We start from the raw sequence: 20,278 nt of genomic DNA on the forward strand, positions 1-20,278 counted from the left end.
TGGTGTTAAATGTGATTTGCAATGGAAGAACTCTTCCAAAGAGACCAGAGAGGAGAGCCTTGGTTTGGGCTTTGCCAAACCTAGATTCTAGTCTTGGCCCTGCTGGCTTCTAACTTGCTTTGCAACATTGGGCAAGTTCCTTCCTGTCTCTGATCGTCAGTTCTTGTCTGTGAAGTAAGAGAGCAAGATGAGCCCTTCCAGCTCAGATGCCGCTGCCTGGTGGCTCTGCAGTCACAGCTTGGGGTCTGTGCCTTTCCCCACCCTTATCACATGTACCTTTCTATTTTAAATGTGGTCACCTGTCACAGAGAAAGGTGCAAGGACAAACATGCATAGCTTAAAGAAAAATAAGGAAGAATATGAGTGACCACTGCTTGGGTCAAGAGACTGAGCATTGCCCAAAGCTGCCACGTGCCCCTCCCCAGTCTACTCCTCAGAGATTGTCGTCATCCTGACTTTGTGCTAATAACATCCCTCTTGCCCTTCCTGTTGTACCACCTATACAACAGCTTTTTACAATATAATTTTATTTTTATTATTTTTTGGCTGAATATAAATAGGCTGTGGATGTTTGTTCAGGTCTGGCTCCTTTTGCTCAAAGTTGCATCTACGAGATTCACCTATGCTATGAGTTGTTCTTCATTCTTTTCTTTTTCTTTTATTTTTATTTTTATTTTTTTGAGAAAGAGTCTTGCTCTGTCGCCAGGCTGGAGTTCAGAGGCACAATCTCAGCTCACAGCAACCTCCGCTTCCCAGGTTCAAGTAATTATCCTGCCTCAGCCTCCCCAGTAGCTGGCATTACAGGTGCCCACCACCACACCCAGCTAATTTTTTGTATTTTTAGTAGAGATGGGGTTTTGCCATGTTGACCAAGCTAGTCTCAAACTCCTGACCTCAAGTGATCCGCCTGCCTCGGCCTCCCAAAGCACTGGGATTACAGGTGTGAGCCACTGTGCCCGGCTGTCCTTTTAAATAGTATTTCATTGTATCGACAGGCCACAGCTTATTTATGCAGTCTACTGTGATGGACCACATGGGTTGTTTTCAGTTTGGGGCTGTTGCTCTTGAACCTGTGTCCCAGCACACACTGGCATGAGCTGTCTCTGGGGCACATACTGGCTGTAAAGCAAGCACACAGCCTTGCCCCAACCCCGCCCTGGGCATTGTCAGTCTTTGTCGTTTTCACTCACCTGGTGGGTGGGTAATGGTTTCTTGCTGTGGTTTGAATTTATATCTCCCTGATGAGGTTGGGGGTCTTTTGTTTGTCCTTTGGCTGTTTGGATTTCATCATTGGTGGAGTGCCTGTTCATGCCTTTCACCCATCTTGGGATGTCTTTTTATTTCTTTATGATTTGGAGAGTTCTTTGGGTGCTCCAGATTCTAATCCTTTGTCACTTAATCCACATTGTAGATATCTTCTCCCTCCCTCCAGCCTGCCTTTTTCACTCTTTACGGGGTCTTGGGATAAACTTCTCAATTTCAGAGTTCTTAATTCAAGTTGTCAACTTTCTCACTTTATTAACATTTTTCGTGTTTTGAGAAACTCATTCCTACCCTGTAGTCATGAAGATTCTCCTTATTCACCTTTCACATTAGGTCTTTAATCCTCCTGGAATAGATTTTCATCTATGGTCTCTCTTTCTCTGACACACATACATGTGTGCATATGCATGGCCCCATGTGCACACATATACCCATTCCCAGGTGGCCCGGCACCATTTGGTGAGAACTGTGTTCTTTTCCCTACCTGCACTGCCCCCAGCACGTACCATACCTCTCGCTACAAGGCTGGCAGGGGCCCAACTGCAGGCTGTGGGCTGGGAGGTGGTAGGGACGGCCGGAGGGTGAGGCAGACAGCCCTCCCCACCCCCATCGGGACCAGCTGCTGCTCCTGCCAAACAGGTCTGTGAGGCTGCAGTGTCACGTGTCTGGCTGGCGCTGACTCGGGAGCTGGCGGATTAAGCAGGGGCTCAGGGTTTATGACCCGCACTGGCCGCAGCACCAGCTGGGGGAGGGCTGAGGGAGCTCATCTGTGTGGGCAGCAGAAGAGGCCTGAGAAGCCGGCCAGGCTGCGGCTATTTGTCCACCCACAGCACTGGACCAAGGTAAGGGAAGGGTGGGATGGACCAGCCCCACTATTAGTGTCTCTAGCTGGAAAGTAAAATGTCCCCTCCCAAGCTCCTTCTATCTTGGTCTGTTGGGGCAGCTGAGATCTGGGAGATGCCACAGCCCACAGCAAGCCCCTACCGGGTCTCGATCTCCTGTGGGGAGCACACATGAGCTCACATATGTGCACTGGCACCCTGCCCGCCCGGTTCCCGTCCCAGCTCCTCGTCCTATTCAGTGCCTAGTATGTGCCCCTGGGTGGGAGGGTCACTGCCAGCCGTTAGCGTGCCCCCAGACCCTGGTGCCTTTCCGCAGGCAGTGCCCCATGCCTGGCCTGGCAGGACGCAGCCAGGAGAGGACGGACCTCCCACTCTCAGGTTCACCAGGCAGGGGAGAAGGGAAGGGAATGAGTGCGTGCTGAGCACCTCTGTGTGTCAGATACCTCATCCAGGGCCATCATTACTCCTGCCTTCCAAGGTAGGAAAGATTCACCTGTTTCATAGATAAGGAAACTGAGGCTCACAGAGGGGCTGAGGATGGCCACCTGCATCTCAGTAGTGTGCCTGTGTGACCCTGAGGAAGCTGCAGGCTCTGCTCCTGGCCCCCGGGGAACTCTCAGTTGTTGTCTGGGAGCTCTCAGTTGTCTGACGAGGCACATTCCCTCTGGCACAGGGCTGCCGCTACCTGGGGCTCCAGGGAACTCTAGGCCTCTGGGGGAAAAGTGAGGACAAAGAGCAGGATCCAGAGCCTCAGGTCCCAGCCCAGCCTGTGCGTAGCCCTCCCTGTAGCATGCTGTCAGCCTTGGCCGGTGGGTATGACTTGGACTCAGGTGGTCCAGTCTATGGCGACCTTGCTTCATTTCCTCGTTTGTAGCAGGGAAGATGTCAGTAATAGCATTTCCCTCCTCAGGTCACTCAGGCTGAAATGAGATGGTAAAGAAGGGCTTTAAAAACATGGCCCAACAATGGCCAGGCACGGTGGCTCACACCTGCAATCGCAGCACTCGAGCAATCGAGGCCAAGGCGGGTGGATCATGAGGTCAGGAGATCGAGACCATCCTGTGAATGGTGAATCCCCACCTCTACTAAAAATTAAAAATATTAGCTGGGCGTGGTGGTGGGCACCTGTAGTCCCAGCTACTCAGGAGGCTGAGGTGGGAGAATGGCGTGAACCCGGGAGGCAGAGCTTGCAGTGAGCCGAGATCGCGCCAACTCACTCCAGCCTGGACGACAGAGTGAGACTCCATCTCAAAAGAAACAAAACAAAACAAAACAAAACAAAACAAAAACATGGGCCAACAGGCAAAGCCCATGGGCACTCAGTCAACCCTAGCTTTCATGTTTACAGAGAAGGTCAATGTCTGGGGTCCCTTCATCTTCTGAAATTCTGAGCTCCTGTCTCTTGCTTTTCTGCCTGGGCCATTTATGTATGGGTTTAAATCTATGAATTTAATATTTGCTTAGGAAATACAGGCCCATGATGAAAATGTTAAACATTATAAAAGAATATGCAGTGGAGACTATGTATGTGCCCCACCCCCTCCCAGAACAAACATGGAAAGCATTTTTCGGGTATCTGGTCAGAAACATATAAACGTTTATCACCCTCCACCCCAGACATATTTGGGCAGTTTGGTGACCCCCTATCTAGTGACCCCCCCTGCCACCCGTCCTTTAAATCCACCCACTCTGGGCTGGGGAACCCAGGCTGCTGCCTCCCTCCAGAAGTCACACATATTTGTGGGTGCTGGCACCAGATTTTCCTTGTCAGCAGGACTTAAGGAAGGCTGCAGCCTGGCACAGAGCAAACGGTGGTGGGGGGGGGGATTGTTGAGCAGTAAAGAACGGTGTCTCTGTGCCCAGTGAAGGCCCAAGTTGGAGACCAGCTTCCCCACCCCCAGGCTCCAGCAGATCTGGGTCTAGAGCAAGGGTGGGGCCTGGGGACCTGACTCAGGCCCAGCCTGGCTGCCAGCTGGCCATTGGGTGACCTTGAGCCAGCCCTGGCCTTCTCTGGGCTCCTGACTCAGTGTGGGAGCCCAGCGTGTGTGGCAGCCTCAGTGAGAGGGCCGAGGGAAGACCGAAGCAAGCCATACCTCACTTAGCCTACTTGGGCTAAGGCCTGTGATGTGGGGATGGGGTCTTGATTTCCTGAAAAATTTAACTACTTAAAAATGTAATTGCAGGCAGGCCGGGCGCGGTGGCTCAAGCCTGTAATCCCAGCACTTTGGGAGGCCGAGACGGGCGGATCACGAGGTCAGGAGATCAAGACCATCCTGGCTAACATGGTGAAACCCCGTCTCTACTAAAAAATACAAAAAACTAGCTGGGCGAGTTGGCAGCCGCCTGTAGTCCCAGCTACTCGGGAGGCTGAGCCAGGAGAATGGCGTGAACCTGGGAGGCAGAGCTTGCAGTGAGCTGAGATCCGGCCACTGCACTCCAGCCTGGGCGACAGAGCGAGACTCAGTCTCAAAAAAAAAAAAAAAAAAAAATGTAATTGCTTTAAAAGTTTTAATAGTGCACTGGGAGGCAGCTGAAGGCAGTGCTAAGTCTGGCTAACATGTTCTCTCTTGATCTTGTGACTTCTGGACCTGTAAGCGACTTACCTTTGTTCAAGTAAATCTTGTAGGGGGCTGAGGGGTGGGGCTTTATCTTTCCCCAGGAAGGCAGCAGATGGTTCCATGTGGCTACAGGTTGTGCATGCATGGCCCTTAGGCCTCCCAGCCCCCTGAAAGGAGGAGCAGCATTTACTGTTGGCCTTGGGAGGGTGGCAGGTACACAGAGTCACTGTCACCCTGTGTGGTAGAACTCCAGGCACTCCCAAATGTACAGATGTTCAGATTGTGCTCTTCACGAGGGCAGTTAGCAGAGGAACAGCGGCACTCTTGCTAGCTAAGCCATGGTCCTTTGGGGCTGTATCCACCAGAAGAGGGCGCCTTTTACAAATTTACACAGGGGCCCTACATGTGGATGGTGAAACTAGACTTGAGGATGCTCACTAGCAAAGGCATGGGGTCTCCTCCCTATCTCCCTGTGGTCCTCCTGTGCTCAGTTGTCTAGAATCTCCCTCCAGGGACTCTGCTGGTAACCCTAGGGGAAAGGAAACTCCAAACACCTTTCCCGATCCATGTGAGTGGCTTGAGTTAGACTCAGCCTGGTGAATTTCAGAGAGAACTGGACCATGGGCCTGACCTTGGGGGCTGCAGGATGGCCTGACTTAGAGAAGGCCTGGCTCCCCATCTCAGTTCCAGTTTTTTCTGGCTCTCTATACCTTGGGTCAGGACAGCTCTGTGCAGACCATCTGTTTACCATGTTACTATCCCTCAGAATGAAGTATGAAAGGCCCTTATCTTTGTGCCTACCCCCTTGAAGGTGGGTGCTTTATTTTTAAAGACATGTGAATTTGGGGACAGGGACACACATGAGCTGGGCATATTCATTTCATCCACAAATATTTCTCCAGCAGGTAGTTGTGCCAGGCGCCATGCTGGAGCTGGGCATAAGTGGGGTATGTCAGACAACCTTATTCTTATCCTCATGGAGCTGTCCAGAGAGGAGAGGGAAAGGGAAATTGTCCCCTGAACAGCATCACCCAGGTGCTGGGAGGAATTGCCCAGCCGGGCCTGTGAGGTCAGCCCAGGCGTCCCTGAAGGAGCTGAGCCAAGAAGGTGGAATGGGGGCTGAGTGGGCTCCAGGGACTGGCTCATCACCCCTCTGGGCACCCTGCTCAAAGCTGGGACATCACTTCATCCTGGCCACTCTGTCTCGGGGTTGGGAAGGCCAGGCTGCAGTTCTCCAGCAGGGTGACAGGTGGTGGGTGGGCTGGACCTGCCAGGACCAACCCAGTGAGAGGTGGGGCTGAGGATCGTTTTGGTCAGGCCAGGAGTGAGCCATGCTTCCCCCTGCTCCTCACCCAATCCCAAACTGGCACTCAGACTGCAGTTGTCACCATGCCACCTTTCATCCCCTCCGAGGACTGCTCTACCAGCTGTGCCCTGAACTGTCTTTTTAATCTGATCTAAATTTGCCACCGTGCCCAAACTGGGGAAGGTTGGGTGAAACCCTCCTTTGCCGAGGATAGGCCTTAGATGCTGGAGCTGGAGCACCCGAGTTCAGGTCTGGGTTATGCAGCTGCGGCCAGTGGAATGCCGGCCATAAAGTCCCTGTCTCATAGGAGAGGCGGGTGCAAGTGAGTTACAGTGGGGAAGGCCTGCAGGAGCCCCCAGTGAGCCTTAGCACTCCTCACCCTCCATCCAACACACAAGCACCCAGAGAGGGCAGACAACTGCACCTTGCTGAAGATTGGTTAGCATGGCCAGGGCCTCCCTCTGCAGCCTCAGAACAGGGGTACCTGGGCCAGTACCTTGCCACCGTCTCTTGCAAGCTGGGAATGTTTGGACTAGTGATTTCTCAAACAGCCTCAGTTTCCTCCAGTGTCTGGCACATGGCAGGCACACAGCACATGGGTGCTGATGCTGTTTTGTTCAGGTCCCCTGAAGTGACCAACAACAGCCCCACCACAGGCAGACAGCTCTTTCCTGTCAGTACTAGGGGCTGCAAGCTGTGGTGCTGAGCAGGGTCATGCAGCCTCAGCCACCAGGACTAGAAAGGGGACCCCCCAGTCAGTTCTGCCTATAGGATCCAGAGCGTGTTCCTCTCTCTTTCTTTCTAGAAGAGGGCTTAGACCCACAGGGGCCAGGCAAATGGCATGGGTGCTGGCATTGGTTGTGGCTAAGAACATTTTTTTCTTTAATGGCAATGTTTCTCAAAGTGTGGTCCAGGGAGTTCAAACCATTTAAATAACAACAACAACAAGCTGTTGTTTGCCTTATCACCATCATTCTTGCACAAGTGTGCTGTAGAATATTCTAGAGGCTACCTGACATATTGGCAGATAGACTGAGGCTTTTGCTATAAAGATGTCTCAAAGTTGGTGATGTCTTAATTTTAATTTTTTAATATGGTAAATGGCAATATATATCACACCCATGAACAATTTTGGGATCCTCAGTCAAGAGTGTACAGGGAGCCTGACACCAAAAAGCTGGAGAACCACCGGCCTGTATTTTTTTTTTTTTTTTTTTTTAGACGGAGTCTCACTCTGTTGCCCGGGCTGGAGTGCAGTGGCCGGATCTCAGCTCACTGCAAGCTCCGCCTCCCGGGTTTACGCCATTCTCCTGCCTCAGCCTCCCGAGTAGCTGGGACTACAGGCGCCCGCCATCTCGCCTGGCTAGTTTTTTTGTATTTTTTAGTAGAGACGGGGTTTCACCGTGTAGACCAGGATGGTCTCGATCTCCTGACCTCGTGATCCGCCCGTCTCGGCCTCCCAAAGTGCTGGGATTACAGGCTTGAGCCACCGCGCCCGGCCCGGCCTGTATTTTTTTTAAGTGTGTTTGATAAAATGCTAAAGAACAACTGATGGTGGGTTCCAATATGGGGGGCAAAAGAGAATGGGGGGGATTTTGGCAGAACAGTGCTTAACCTGCTAACAGGGCACCACGGTGACTCAGCACCAGTCCCAGGTGAACAGGGAGGAACTCATGTGGGCCCCATGCAGCAGTGCATCCAGCTTTCACAAGAAGCCCCAAATGCAGCTCAGGTCACACATAACCCATCTGGGGCCAGAGCTGTCTAGGGACCTCCAGTTGCAGCCTGTGACCTGGGGTCTCAGTGTCCCCATCTATGGAACAGGCAGCAGTGGCCCCTTGTGGGATGCCAGGAGGCAAGTGCTCAGGGTGCAGATGGGGAAGAGGATGCAGGCTGGTTTCACCCAGCTCCCACCCCCATGGTGGGCTTGAGGCTCACCAAGCTGCTGCAGAGGGGACAGGCAGTGGGAGGCAGGTCCTCCACAGCTGGCTCTTCCGGGTGTCCTTTGTCAGCCTGGCATTAGCATGTATGTATGAGAGAGAGATTTCACAGCTAATTCTACAATCGTACTTCACAATTCTCTATGATAAAGAATAATTTTAATGGTAATTTTTCATTCTAGCTTTGTGTATATTTCTAACATGTTTATTTACATTTCAAAAGATACAAAAGGGTATATGGTGAAAAGATCCCCCTGTTGTTTCTACTTGGGGAGTGGAAGGGAATGGGGGAATTGTGACGAAACCACTAGTCTCCCAGCAGCCGGTTCTCCTCCCCAGAGATGTCTCGTGTTATTAGTTTCTTATGTCCAATTCCAGGCAGTTTCACGTATACATAAGCAAATGCCTAGAAATATACGTTATCCCCCCATTTTTAAACACAAATGTGGCAATACCATACACACAGTCTGACACCTCATATAGCTAACTTTATCAGTGACTCAACCCTATGCGGTAGATATTATTATCCTCTTCTATAGGGAAGGAATTTGAAGTTCAGAGTTTCTGTGATTTGCCCAGAGCAACACAGCTAGGAAGTGGCAGAGCCAGGAATCAAACCCTGGCTCCTACTCCCCCTAAGCAGGACCCCGCCAAGCCTCACCCCTCCGCTGCCCTTAGAGTGGGTACTGTGGGGCCTTGTTCATCCATCAGATGAGGCAAGCCTCCATCCTGCATCGATCTCTCAGGACACTTGGGTTGCAGTTGACAGAAACTCACCTGAACACTGCTTAGTGGAAGGGGGAATTGATTGGCTCCTCTCACTGAAGTGCAGAGGGAAGGAGTGTAATGGAGCAGGGTGCCTCCTGAGGGAGAGAGGCAGGATCGGCTAAGACAGCCATGGTTGTCAAGGTGCTCCCAGTGCCCCTCCCAGGAAGGAGCATCCACGCAGCCCTACTTGGGTCCCTGCAGGCAGGGCTGGACAGTGAGAGGCTCACCAGGTCCAAATGCCTGGAGGACCAGGCGAGGCCCAAAACGGGAGAGAACAGGAGGGCTCTTAGGAAGAGGAAAGGGCCTCGAGGAAGTGAGGAACACAGCAGAACACAGCCAAGGTCCCATCCCAGCCCCTCCTTCCTGACCTCCCCTCCCCGGGCATGGCGGGGCATTGAATGTGGAATTATCCTTAACCAGGGTAGTAATTACTGAAGATGTAGCTGGCATGTTGAACAAATTGTTGTGTGTTTGTAGTTACAAATCATGTTCCTAACACTCCAGGAGGTTCCAAACCTTGATATCTTTGCTATTAACCCATAAATTACAGTTATTTATGGAAATTGCTAGAGAAACAATTGTCTGTGGATTGTGTTGCATGAGGGATGCTCATCGTGGATCAACTCCAGGAGCCTGGAGTGGTCTGTCTGGGTCTCAAGGCTGAACACTTTTAGTTCGTGGGGTCAGGTTCTCACACCAGCCAAAGGCTGACTTGGCTCAGGGGCTCCTAGACTTTGTCCAGTGCATGGCACACAGGTTGGATTCCCAGCTCTGTCACCACCAGCTGAGTGGCCTGGAGGTGAGTCATGTAACCCTTCTGTGCCTCTGTTTCCTGTGGACTAAGAGGGCCCACTTGAAGGGGTGGTGGGAGTATTACAGAAAATAACATGGGTACAGCCCCTTACACCTGCCCTGTGCAGAAGGTGCTCCTGGGCCCAAGTGCTTCTCCTCCTCTCTGCACAGCTCAGGAGGCACACAGTGGGGCAGCAGCCAAGTCTTGTTCCCAGGAAGAGTGGAACAGGACGTGGCAGCCCCCGCTGGCATGCCCCTGGCACCAGGCTGACTTCCCACACCTCAGGTAGCTGGGAAATCATTTTTCGCTTGACTATGCTGTTTCTTGTTGTGCAAAATGGATTCTTAGATCCTTGTTACCCACCAAGCAGGGTTTCAGGAAGTATGAGATCCAGGCCCCGAAACAATTCCGGGTGAGGCACAGGCTCAGCTCTCGGTGACACGGAGCATACCACCTGGAACACGGGAGGGAGTTCTCCTTCCAGTGCTCTTTCCGCCCTTCTGATGACATCAGACAGGAGGGTCAGCATGCTGACAGACCTTTAACGTCTCTTTATCATCCACAAAGGCTTAATACGATGTATTGATTATATAGGGAGTAATACAGTCACATGGTTCAACAGTTAAACATACAGAAGGGTACATAGTGAGCTGTGTGTCACGCCCTTCCACATCCCGTTGCCCTCCCCAGAGACAACCGCTGTCCAGGGACACCTTGGAGTGTGTGTGCGTACGTGCATGCGTGCGCATGTCCACCTTTTCTGTAACCCAAATCCAGCATTCTTCAGCTTACCTTTTTCATGCAGCGCTATGTCTGTATCTCAGTCCCTATCAGGATGTAAAAAAGCATGCTTCTGTTTTATTGGCGGCCTCCTGTCATGTGGATTCTCTGTGTTTGCTAATCTCTGTTCTAAACAAGACACAGCAAGCCTCAGGGATGGGGCTAATAACAGGATCAAAGCAGGAGTTTATAACAGCGTTTTGTTTTTGTTGATTTATTTTCATGGGAGAATTCAATTTACGCTTAGTGAGGCTGGCTTTGCACTTATGGACCAGATATAAAGTTTCCTTGATAGAATGAAGAGTGTTAAGTAATTGGTATGTATACAGGTGCTATGTGGTTGTTGGGAAACTAAACCCAGGTCACTCCCACTCCTGCTTACACCCTCACAGGATGAAGCTTTTGCTCGGTCCACTGGCCTCATGCCTCACAGCGCACCCGTCCCCACACCTCATGCCCCATGTAGATGCAGAACTACAGGAATATTTTCCCAAGTTCACCAAGCCTTTGCCCTTGCCACTTCATGTACCCGCAATGCCTTTCTCCTGCTGGGCCACCCAGTGAATTCCCATTCATGCCACAGATCCCAAGAGAGGCATCAACTCCTACAGGAAGCCTTCCCTGAATGACTGCTCCACCAGGTAGCAGTCATTCCTGCCTCTCTACCAGGTTGCTCCTATTACTGCATTTAGTGGCTTCCTGTCATGCAAAAAAAAAAATTTTTTTTTTTTGAGACCGAGTTTCACTCTATTGCCCAGGCTGGAGTGCAGTGGTGCAATCTCTGCTTACTGCAACCTCCACCTCCTGGGTTCAAGCAATTCTCCTGCCTCAGCCTCCCAAGTAGCTGGGATTACAGGCGCCACCCCACGCCTGGCTAATTTTTGTAGTTTTTTATTTTTTCAGTAGAGATGGAGTTTCACCATATTGGCCAGGCTTGTCTCGAACTCCTGACCATGTGATCCATCCACCTCAGCCTCCCAAAGTGCTGGGATTACAGGCGTCAGCCACCACGCCTGGCCCCGTGCAAAGATTCTTAAACTGCAGCCGGTATTACAATCATCTGGAGGGTGAGAATTTGCATTTCAAATGATTCCCAGCTGAGGCTGCTGCTGCTGCTGTTTCTAGGACCCCACTTTGAGGACAACTGTTGGAGTGCAAGAAACACAGGCTAAGTGTTGGCCTACTGGGCTCTAATCCCAGCTTCATCACATATGGGCTGTGTGTCTTAGGGCAAATTACTTACCTTCTCTAGGCTTCAAGGCATCTGTGATAAATCAGAAAACAATCTGCACCTTGTAGAATTGCTGTCAGGATTACATGAACTCATGCAGGAATGTGGCTGACGCCAATTGTGAATTATTTTCACTCCCCATACCCAAGTGAGTTTCCTGAGGGTAGGGCCCACATCTGCAGCCTCTGAGATGCCTAGTGCCTAACACATAGTAGGTGGGAAGGTATGCTGGGAAGTTGTTGAGCACATTCAGGAATGCACACATTCTCAGTGACAGATGTATTCAAACAGTGAATCACACGTCTCACATGTCCTGCCTCCATTAATTCTGAATCAGTGGAGTTGGGTCAGGTCTTCCTTCCACTGGGACAAAAGAAGGTGTTTAAATCAGTAACATAAAGAAGACTGCAAAGGGGAATGTTTAACTCACTTAGGAGACACTGTTGATTTAGGAGCAATTAATGGCATCCATTTACAAAACAGGTGACCCCAGCACTTATTATAAATCAACGTATCTATTCATTACAGCAGAGGCCCTGCACTCCCTTGGGAGCTGTTCTTTGGTGTGAACTCACTACGTAAAAGGCAGCAGACTGTCTCCCCAACAGCTACCAGGAATGCAGCCCCGGCCCTGCCACGGCGTCTAAGCTAGTGACATCCAGGTGAGATGTTCTGAAGGAGGGCAAGCCCGTGCAGCTTTCTGTTTATATTTTTTTCTAGATTCCCTCAGTTTCTCCACCCATTTTCATATGCAGATAAGCCCCAGTTTTGGTAAAGCTACCAGGAAATAAACCCAAGTATATCAAGGATGGCCATTCATTTTGCCAAAGGGATGGCGCTTTTTTCCTTCCTCTTGAGACAGGATTTTACACTGTTGCCCAGGCTGGAGTGCAGTGGTGCAATCATGGCTCACTGTAGCCTTAAACTCCTGGGCTCAGGTGATCCTCCCATGTCAACCTCCCTAGTAGATGGGACCACAGGCATGTGCCACCACACCCAGCTAATTTTTATATTTTTAGTAGAGATGAGGTTTCGCCATGTTGCCCAGGCTAGTCTCTAACTCCTGGGCTCAAGCAATCTGCCTGCCTCAGCCTCCCAAAGTGCCGGGATTACAGGCGTGAGCCGCCATGCCCAGCCTGACGCCTCCTTTTAAATAAAATCTTTAGCTGATGGGTTCCTTTAAATACTGGGCTCCCCTAGCACACTAGAGATGAGAATCAAGTGATTTTGAAAAACCATTTCCTGCCCTTCCCGAATCTCTGTATGGTATAAAGAGGGGTGGGGTGCAGGGCATTGCTGAGATTGAGACAAGGATGAGCATGGAGAGAGGGAAGGAGACCTGCCTTAGCCCTGTGGGTGGTCCCTGAACCAAAGTGAATCTGGATCAACATGATTTGCCTGTCCAGCAGACATTTATTGAGCACCTGCTATAGACCAGGCACCATCTAGAGGCAGGGGATACAATGGCAAGTGAACAAAGTTGCAGAGCTACATTCTGGTGGAAGTGACAGTGGGTACACAAGTGATTAAGCCAGATAATGATGGACTGTGAGATGGGCTTTAAAGCAAATCGATGAGACAGAGAGAATGTGGATGAAGGTTCAGGAAGGTCCCAAGGAAGAAGTGACAGAGCGTATGTGTATTGTCTTAGAGCGCTTCACGTATGAGGTCTGTCTCTCTCCCAGACTCTAGACCTGAGGGCAGGGCTTAGAAGCTGCAGAACCCAATTCTGCCCTGGTCCCAGGCTCCCGGGGGATCTGCAAGGGGCCCTGTAAGTGTTGGCTCCACCGGAGGATGTGCTTTCTTGAGTGAGGAATGGTGAGGCGCAGGCAGCTGGGGAAAAGGTGGGGAAAAGGCAAGGACTGCTCCCCCGCTGTGACCCCACCTGGACTTGTGGGGTATGCTCAGCAGGGCACACTCAGCAGGGCTGGCAGAGTCCCTCCTGGGGCGGCCACTGCTGCCCCCCTCCTGCTTTTCCCCAGCGTCACTCCCTTCCAGAGGGCCAGGGCAGACCCCAGGAGGAGAGTGCAGCAAAGGGAGCGGGGAGTGGTATACAGTCTGGGAGTGGGGTTCAGGGAGCAGGCTGGGTGTAAGCAGAGCACCGCTGAGGCCCAGCACCAGATGGCTCACTAAATTCTTTTCAGCAACTTCAGAGACATGGATTATTATTCAGTTCCTTTTCACAGAGAAGGAAACTGAGGCTCAGAGAAGTGACGCCCAAGGCTATACAGCCAAGAAGGGAGCTGGTGCAGGAGATTGCCTCTGCAGGCCCCTGGGGGGCAGAATGCCAAGGTTGCTTTGGTTACTCACATATCAGCCAAGACGGAGACTTTCTCCCCACAGAGGTCTTCCTCCTGGGCCTTGAAGGTCAAATGGAATAGTGTTGTAAGAATGAACTTGGGACTCAGTCCTGGGTTCTTATCCCTCATTAGCTGTTTGCCCTTAAACAAATTCCTTAACCTTTCTGAGCCTTGGTTTCTTTTTCTGGATGGGCAGATAGAATAGTCCCTACCTTAGAGTTCCATTGTGAACCTTAAATGAGATGACCTGTCGTGCATTTAGCACAGAACCTGCATTCAATAAGAACCTTGGATATGGGGGAAGAGGGACTGTGGAGCTTCATGGTTAAGTTCATGGTTTGGAGACCAAATGGATCTGGGCTCAAATCCCTGATTCAGCCGGGCACTAGCTGTGTGGCCTTACATAAGTTATTCAACCTCTCTGAGTCTGTATATCTGTAAAATGGAAGGTTGTTGAGGATTAAGTGTGGGCGCTTCTGTAAAGTGCCTGACCCAGACTGTGTGCCCTGTGAGAGGAAGCTGCAGGAAGAGTCAAGAAGAGGCAGAGAGTTGGGAAAGGAGGCTTAGGAAGACCAAACCACTTGCCCAAGATTCAAGATCATGCTCCAGAACATGGAGCCTCCATAAGCCATGAGCATCCCTATTGTGGGATGCAGCCTATGGCTGGAAAGGGCGCTTATTCACTCAGCATACCTTGGCTCCTCTTGCACTTTAGCCCCTGTGCAAGGTGCCAGGGCCACAGTGAAGCAAGGGGAGGAACCTGCAGTCTCTGAAGGGCTGCTGTGTACCCAGCCCTGGCTAGGCAGTCATGGGTGTCATTGCCAAGCTTCACACTGAGCCTGCAAGGAAGGTGGCACCATCCCCACTTTGAGGCTGAAGATGCTGAGGCCCTGGGAAGCATAGTAACTGTGTGAGGTCACATGGCGTGGCTGGGATATCTGCTGGGCCTGCTGCCCACAGGCCTGCCTCTTCCATCTGGGGTACAGAGAGCTCAGGGGCAACACCTGCAGGGGCCTGGAGCCCTGTTCCAGGAGCTGTGCCCCAGGGGTCCAAGCCCACCTAGCATAAGTGTCATCACTCCCTGAGGGTGCTGCTGTGGCTCCCTGTGCCACCTACCAGGGAAGGAGGAATGAGTATGAAGGGCTGAAGTGGGGGTATTTTTGATTGTCGGCGGGGGCTGGCAGGCACCTGAATGAGAAGGGTGATGGCAGTGTGATGGGGGGGAGTTTAGGGAAAAGTCCTCTACCAATGGAGGCAGCAGCTCAGTGGAATTTCCTCCTGAAGTTGTCTTGCTCCTTGAATCCTGCAGGAAAGCTGGCAAATGGCCATTTCCCTTCCACTCGAATAGAGACCCATAACTCAAGTAGCTGCCCTTCGGATACCACAGGACTGTTCTCTGCAGGCCCTGCCCCTGGATTTGGGACAGGCAGTCCAGCTCACCTAGCTGGGCTCTGCAGGGGGACCAGGAGGGATGGGGTGTGCCCACAGGAGCAGCCAGACTGATGAGGGATGTGACAAGCATATTCTCACCACCTTCTTTCATGTTTACAACAGACCAGCATTCCCTGTGTGGCAGGGATTGCACTGGTCACCGAGGACCTAGAATCATGGAGTGCTCTGGGGATCCAGGCTTGGAGGGCTTCTTGGAGGAGGTGACCATTCCTGGCTGTTTTGTGTGCTAAAGAAAACCCTCACCAACCACCAAGCACCCATCATGTGCCAGGCTCCTCAGAGCCCTGGCAGAGCCATCTGTACCCATGCTGGGTTTCGTTTCTCCTTGCGTGGGACGCTGTGTCCTAGCCGTGTGGTTCTTTATTGCAGCCCCTCCCTCAGCGTCTTTCCCATGCATCCTCAGCCTGTGTGAGTCCATTTGTCAACTAATGGCACCATAACAGCTGCGTCTAATTTTTATTCATCTAAAGACCACAAGAAAACAGAGCCTCCTGACACCTCAAACCACACGGGTCTTAGGTCTTAGCAGTGCAGAAGGAGCTGGGGAAAGGAAGCCAGATAACCAGTTCTTGGATGTGTCCCAGTGTGACTTGGGGAAGTGCTCCCTGCTTCTGTGAGCCTCAGCTGCCTCATCTGAACAATGGGTGGGCAGCACTGGGTGTTGGTGGCTCCTTCAGACTTTATCATTAAGGCCACTTTGTTTATTTAATTTTTGATTTTTGTGGGTGCACAGTAGGTGTATATATTTATGGGTCACAGGAGATATTTTGATATAGGCATGCAATGCCTAATAATCACATCAGGGTAAGTGGGGTAAGGCTGCTTTAATCTTCGTCATAGTTGGGGTCTTGGCCAACCCAAGTACCATTGTGGTTGGGATGAATTCCCCTAGGGCTATGGTAGCTGTCTGGAACCAGGCCAGTTACACAGGACAGTGGCAGTGTCTGGGCCCCACCACCGGGAAGGTGCACGGAGAGCAATGGTCCTTACCTTCGAGGTGCCCACAATCTTAAGTAAGGGGTTATTGCTCTGCCTGGGGGTAGAGGGATTAGGGGAGGCCTTAAAGAGAAAGAGACATTTGAACTGGGCTTTGAAGATTGAATAAGACATTGCCAATCAGATGGAGCAACAACCCAGGAAGTAGGAACAGGATAAACAAAGGCACTGGGGCCGGGAAGTGCAGGGTGCATTCTGGGAGTGGCTGTGTTGTAGGGATCACAGCTGGGAATGAGGCTGGAAAGACAGGCAGGAGCTGGATTACAATACAGGTGGTGCCTGAGCAGTTCAGTATCACGCAGGAAACCCGGGCCACAGACCTAGGTCAGGGTGGACAACCCTACACCACCTCCAGCGATCACTAGTTCATTCCATTTACTTTGTTTAGTAAGATACGGCACGTCCCAAATTCACAAGTGGTTTCTGTGGAAAATGGTTGGAATTTTAAAGATAATTTGGCACTTGATAAGAACAGCTTGGCCGGGCGCGGTGGCTCAAGCCTGTAATCCCAGCACTTTGGGAGGCCGAGACGGGCGGATCACGAGGTCAGGAGATCGAGACCATCCTGGCTAACACGGTGAAACCCCGTCTCTACTAAAAATACAAAAAAACTAGCCGGGCGAAGTGGCGGGCGCCTATAGTCCCAGCTACTCAGGAGGCTGAGGCAGGAGAATGGCGTCAACCCGGGAGGCGGAGCTTGCAGTGAGCTGAGATCCGGCCACTGCACTCCAGCCCCGGCGACAGAGTGAGACTCTGCCTCAAAAAAAAAAAAAAAAAAAAAAAAAAAAAAAAAAAAAAAAAAAAAAAAGAACAGCTTTATTTATCTGGAAACATTTCTGTTCTGGGGGACGGACTGGCTTCCCTGAGGTGCCACTCTACAGAGTGCTGTGTTCCATGCAGCTGTCTCTGGCTTTTTACTGCATCTAACAGTCATAGGAATAGGTTCTATTCCATATCTGGGTGAGAATAGTGTGGTCTTAAAACTCGCCCACCCAGGCTGGGTGCTGTATTGTCCAGGTGGGTACTGTATTGTCCAGGCTGGGTGCTGTATTGTCCAGGCTGGGTGCCGTATTGTGGTTGCCAGTGTGGCATGAAGCCTCGGGTCAGTGTCAGTGTTTATCTGGGACACATCCCTCCACCTCTCTGGACCTCAGTTTCCCTGTCTGTGAAATGAGGATTTAGGGGCTGAGTGGCGGCCACAGAGCTCCCTCGCAGACCCAGCATGCTAGCTGTGATGGGGAATGCTCATTTCGTAAGATGAATGGTAACATAACGGTGGTTAACAGACAGTGAGCGGAAGCTCAAAATGTGCTACAGCACAACTCTTACTGATTTTTATGGTTGTCAGTAAGACACAACCTGCTTGAATGATGAGGAACCTGGAGTAGCCCAAGAGGTGGCTTAAGTACCATCAAGCATTTGGGGTCTTTGTGGACTAGCTCTGGTGGACTTCAGAGCCTCCTAGAAGATGTCAGAAGACCTTCAGTCCCTTGATTTCCTCACTTCACTGGCGCTTTTTTTTTTTTTTTTTTTTTTTTTTTTTTTTTTGCGACAGGATCTCAGTCTGTCATCCAGGCAGGAATGCAGTGGCACAATCACCGCTCACCACACCCTTGACCTTCCTATGCTCAGGTGATCCTCCCACCTCAGCCTCCTGAGTAGCTGCGACTACAGGCACATGCCACCATGCCTAGCTAATTTTTCTGTGTTTTTGTAGAGATGGGATTTCGACATGTTGCCCAGGCTTCACTGGCACACACACACACACAAATTGTATTGGTTCCAGTCCAATCCATAACTGGTCGTTTTTTTTTTTTGTTTTGTTTTTTTGAGATGGAGTCTTACCCTGTTGTCAAGGCTGGAGTGCAGTGGCATGATCTTGGTTCACTGCAACCTCCACCTCCCGTGTTCAAGCGATTCTCTTGCCTCAGCCTCACGAGTAGCTAGGATTACAGGCACCCACCACCACGCCTGGCTAATTTTTGTATTTTTAGTAGAGACGGGGTTTCACCATGTTGGCCAGGCTGGTCTTGAACTCCTGACTTTGGGTGAGCCACCACACCTGGCCCGTAACTGGCTTTTTTAAAAGTAACAAACACTTGTTTAAAAATTCTTTTTTGGCAGGGGAGGTTACAGAGTCTCGCTCTGTCTCCCAGGCTGGAGTGCAATGGGACAATCTCGGCTCACTGCGACCTCTGCCTCCCAGGTTCAAGCAATTCTCCTGCCTCAGCCTCCCGAGTAGCTGGGACTACAGGCACCTGCCACCATGCCTGGCTAATTTTTATATTTTTGTAGAGACAGGGTTTCACCATGTTGGCCAGGCTAGTCTTGAACTCCTGACCTCAAGTGATCCACCTACCTCAGCCTCCCAAAGTGTTGGGATTACAGGCGCGAGCCACCATGCCCGGCCTAAAATTTTGAAAACTCTAAGTGTTCATAGAGTGAAAAGTTCTTCATTCTCCTCCCCACCCCTGTCCCACCTAGATCTGAAGCCTAGTGGGCAGAGGCCTTCTCCATGAATTTCTGGAACCTCTCAGTTTCCCTTCCCAGAGGCAAGCACTGGTACCTGTCTCTTGGGTCTCTTTTAAGAAGTAATCTATGATTATACAATCTTATATAAGCATACTGGTGTTCTGTAGATTCTTTTATAAGTACACTTCACATTTTTCTGGACTTTCTATCACAGTGTTGTGTCTCAGATCTTTTCCTATAAGTATGCAGGATGCTGCTGCCATCTTTTTAACATGGGACTCCATTGATGGGTGTAATACAATTTACTTAACCAGTCCGCATTGAGAGGCATTGCATGTTACCTCCCCTGAGTTCTGCTTTTTCAAATAATTAATATCCTTGGGCATGCCTCTATGTGTCTATGTGCACACGGGCAGGCGGCGCTGTAGGATTCATTCTCAACAGTGCACCCCATCTTGTGGCCATCTTGTCTGAGGATCATCTGGCCCAGCCCTATCATTTCAGTCACTGTCTTCCCCCATGATGTTTGGATTCTGCTCTTGCACGGGGTGTCTGGCTGAACACGCAGGGGATTTGCCAGGGTAGTTGAAGCCAACGTAAGACTCCCTCAGGAGAGCTTCATTTATTTCAGAGAAGGGCTGCATAATATTGTTTGTTTTGCAGGTCATGTGTCTCTTTTGTAACTGTTTAACTTCATCATCATAGTCCCGAAGAAGCCATTGACAATACATAAGTGGATGAGCATGGCTGTGTTCCAGTAAACCTTTATTTTTAAAAAACAGGCAGCAGGCTGGACTTGGCTCTCAAGCCATGGTTTACCAACCTTATTCAGCTGTTGAAGACCTTCTGTGCACCAGGCTCCACTGTCGGCACAGGGGCTGCTGCAGGGAAGGACATAGAACCAGCCCTGGCAGTTGGAATACAGCTCACTGGTATAAGCGAGCAGGTGCGGTGTAACCTTATGCCATGTAAGAGGAGTTTCTGACTTGGACTAGGGGCTGGTCATGGGTGTCTTTCTGGGAGCAGTGACATAGGAAGCTGAAAACCAAGGTCCTAGCTGTGAGCCAGGCACAGTGGGGAGTGTGGGGAACTGAAAGAAGCTTAGTATTGCTGGAGGTGTGGCAGGCATAGAGTGGGCAGGAGGAGAGGTAAGGGCTGGAGAGATGAACCAGGCTACACAGGCCACGAGGCTGGCTGTGCAGAGAGGCTGGACTTGATCCTGACAACTTGGAGAGAGGGGCTGCAAAGGCTGGGCTTTGGGAGAGTGCCACACATCCTGCTGGAGGAAAGCGGGGAGGCTGTGGAAAGACTGGAGGCTGTCAGAAGTCGGGTAGCATAGAGATAAAGTCGGGTTGTAGCACGTGAAATGGGCCAAGGCAAGCAGCTCAGGACTAAAACCTGGGTTGATACAGTGGAACTAAACATTTCCATGACTTTTGCATCCTTTGACCCCATACATGGGACCCTATTCATCCCTCAAGGTCCAACCCAAAATGTCCCCCCATTAGAGCCTCTCCTGGGGCAGAATTACAGGCTCTTTCCTCCACTGCCATGACACCGTACTGAGGAATACTTGT

General features: G+C 51.0%; 1 protein-coding gene across 5 annotated transcripts in view; it reads left to right on the forward strand.

Annotated features, from left to right (window-relative positions):
* Positions 1–20,278, forward strand: part of IQSEC1 (IQ motif and Sec7 domain ArfGEF 1) — a 128,201-nt gene that overhangs the window by 33,972 nt on the left and 73,951 nt on the right. The window contains exon 2 of one of the 5 annotated variants that reach the window (XM_030927058.1): positions 12,010–12,143. The exons of the other annotated variants lie outside the window; for them this stretch is intronic. The gene's annotated coding sequence lies outside the window, so the exon portion shown is untranslated. The remainder of the gene's footprint in view (positions 1–12,009; positions 12,144–20,278) is intronic. 5 annotated transcript variants of the gene reach the window in all.

The sequence above is a fragment of the Rhinopithecus roxellana genome, chromosome 1 (genome assembly GCF_007565055.1).
Source record: "Rhinopithecus roxellana isolate Shanxi Qingling chromosome 1, ASM756505v1, whole genome shotgun sequence".
In the NCBI taxonomy this organism is placed as follows: Eukaryota; Metazoa; Chordata; class Mammalia; order Primates; family Cercopithecidae; genus Rhinopithecus; species Rhinopithecus roxellana.